Source organism: Gavialis gangeticus, unplaced genomic scaffold (assembly GCF_001723915.1).
Source record: "Gavialis gangeticus isolate Ggan-Ray unplaced genomic scaffold, GavGan_comp1, whole genome shotgun sequence".
Taxonomy (NCBI): domain Eukaryota; kingdom Metazoa; phylum Chordata; order Crocodylia; family Gavialidae; genus Gavialis; species Gavialis gangeticus.
The window spans coordinates 138,081,200-138,084,543 of NW_017729032.1; positions in this window are offsets into that span (position 1 = coordinate 138,081,200).

A 3,344-nucleotide genomic window follows, 5' to 3' on the forward strand; every position below is an offset into this window, starting at 1 on the left:
TTCAAAGGAACAATTTACTCGTTGTCTTCTACTTAACACGAGGCAAGGTTCTTTGAGTAGATGTGATTAAACCAATTCAGTAGTTGGAAAAAAGTTCTTAGCAAGCTATCACCCTTCTTCAGATAATAGGAAGTCTCTGCTGTTCTGAGACTCCAAGGAATGAGAGAAGCTAAAAGTGTAACTGACAGGATGTCAGTGAGAATGGAAATAGGAAGAAATTAAAAACTTCTAAATAGTTGGAAAAATTGTTCTTTGCAAGCTTTCGGGCACAAGCACTCTTCTTAAGGCAGAGTGAGAGTTTACTTGGTTGTACAGAGCTTTTGTTTTGCCTTGACTAAATATAAGTCTTCTATGATTGTTGTATCTTTAGGTCAATATTTTTAACAAATCAAATTTGCTTAAGTTAGAAAGGAAGCACGAAACTTTTTTTTTAAAGTACCAAATCTAAATTCCTAGGAAATCTGAAAAATAATGATTCATTTATCTGCCCACATTCAAAAATCAAAAGTCTGTCACCTTCTGTAATAAACTACTTGACTGCTACAAAATAAACCTAAAATTAATGCAAGAAACCAAGGAGGCAATAAAAAGTTCTCTTTTCAAAAGGTATTATTTGAAATAAATATAACTGGTAAGTGCTGAAAGAGAATCAAGGATGTACTTGGTGCATTAGCTGGTCTAATAAAAGGTATTATTTCTAAACCAAGACATCCAGATTTTTACAAATGGAATCAAATTATTTCAGTCTCAAGTACCTAGGCAAACTTTTCAAAAATGCTGCAAAACTCAGCATATTTTATGACTAACACAAGATAAACATCTGGGAAAAACTAGTTGCATTGGGAGAAACTTTAACAACAGATGTCATCCTTGGTAGCTGGAACTTGTTTTCATAGGTGAAGGCTCAAAAATCTTAAGATACTAGAGCCTTTTCAGACTGGCTCTGCAATCTGAAATATTCAGAACACTGCTCATGACAGGAGATAATAATAACTAGGGAAGAAGCCTGTATAGAAATTGGGGTAAGCTAGTTCTTTTTTAAAAAAATCACGGTTTCAGTGCATGGTCATGCCTGGAAAAGCAAAACTACTACGATTTCAATACAAATTGCAGTGTGAGGCCCCTTGTTTTTGCTCTGGCATGGTCTACCCCAGGCACTAGATCACAGGGAAGAGCATAATGCGGGAGCCTGGGGAGGAGGAGAAGTGAGCTGGAGACAGTGTAGCTTGCAAAGTCTCACACATCCTGGCTGCAGCATTGACAGGCTTCAGCACATAGCTATGAACTGCAATATGGTAATACATTGCCACCCAGATCTCTTGAGTGACATGAACTCTCACTGGCACAGAGACTCCTGAAAAAAGGAAGTGGAAGGAGGAAGGTATTCCCTCAGTATTTACACACATGCACAGATGCCCCAGCAAAGGAGTACCTGAACATTTCCCCTGGCAGGAGGGCTACTGGACCAGCCAGAGGGGAAAAGCCATCTGCAGCTGTTTTAGATAGTGGCCAATCGTAAGAACGTACAGAACACAAGGATTACTATTTACTAGCTCAGACTATAATCCATCTTGCCCAGTCTCCTGTGTAACACAGCAGGGTAGATGCTGAAGGGGAGAGTAAACTGGGGATGACCAGTGTTTGGTTTTTTCTCTCAGTGCTCCTCTGTCACTTGAAGCCTCCAGCATTGGTCTAGACAGTGCCAAAGTTGTGCCCCTCCCTCCCCTACTCAATAACTCACACTGCCTCTTTCCTCCAAGATCTCCCATCCCCTTTTTTTCTGGAACCAGGTTAAACTCTCACCTCCCCCCAACATCTGGGGGCAGTGAGATCCACACTGGAATGACCCATGGCATGAAAAAGAACTGCCTCCTGTTAGTTTTCAATGGACTAGGTTCATGTCACCCCACTCATTCTTGTCTGGCAAGAGGGAAGGTAACAAATACATCCCATCTTAGTCTTCCTTCACCCTAGAGTTTTGTAGAAACCCTTCTCTATACCCCCCCACACAATATCCTCCCCTTTCTCCCCGTTCCCCTCAGCTTCTTTTTCTGAACTGGCCTAGTGTTTCTTCCTCTGCATCGCTCACCAGCCTGGTTGCCCCTCTCTGGACCTTCTCTAGCTCTTCTATGCCACACACACCCCACACTCCACCACCCCAGGTACAACTTACCTCCATTCCATCCCAGAGCAAAATGACACTGGCCCAGGTATGGGGAGCAGACATTGCTTAGATATGAAAACTGTAAGTACCTTAAATCAGGGGGTGGCAAAATACAGCCCACAGGCTGGATCTGACCCACCAACTGATTGGATCTGGCCAGTGGGGGGCGCCTGCCAATTGACTGGATCCATCCTGGCAGCTGCCCCCCTGCAGCACTCCACATGGGGCTGATCCCCACCCGGGGCAGCCAGTGGGGCTGCTCCCAATGCAGCTGCAGCCACCCAGGTGCTGCTCAGCTCCCCTCACCTCCAGCAGCAGCAACTCCTTTTTCTGTTCCTGCCCCTGCTCCTGCTGTGCCACTTTAGGCAGGAGAAAAGCTGCAGCTGCCCAGCTCCTGCCCCAGCACACAGGGCTACACTTCCAACTCCCTTCCATGCGCTCTACCCACCAGGTGCAATAAGCAACCATCTGCAGGCCAATGAAACGGATAGAAGGTGGCCAGAAGCTGGAGCCAGAGCCCTCTGCACTGGAGCAGGAGCCGCCCAGCTGCAGTTTCCCCCCTCCAGAGTTGTGCGGCAGGGGCAGGAGGAGGTGGAGCTGCTGCTACAGGGGAGGAAAGATAAACATCACCTAGGCAGCTGCACTGGGAGAGCCTAACCAATAAGCTATGCATGTTGGCCAGGGCTGGGCTGGTGGGCATGGGTAGGAGCTTGGTGTGGGCTATCCCAGCAGGAGTGGGCACTGCTTGACCCCGTGCAGAGTGCAGTGAGGGCAGCCATGGATCACACAGGATCCTGGGTGAGCCGTACTGCACATGCCTCCCCCACTTCTTCCCCTCAACCCCAGCCGGCTCCCAGAACCTAAGACCCTGACAACCCCCCCCCCACACACACACACACATGCATACACCCCCTGCACACCACCCACAGGGCAGGGGCAGGCCCCAAACAGATTGTGGCTCTGCCTCAGCCCTGGCCCAGGGTGCCCATGCAGACCAGTTGGGAGCTGTGCAGGTAGGGCCCATGGCTGAGCCAGTGGGGAGCTGCACCCAGGGCCAGGGCCCAGGATGTGGGGGGCCCTGCCCCACGCTGTCACCCCCCTGTGTCCCCACCCAGTGACCCTGGCCTCGCCTGCCCGCCCTGCTCCCGGCCTGCCTGCAGCCCCATCCCCCCTGAGAAGT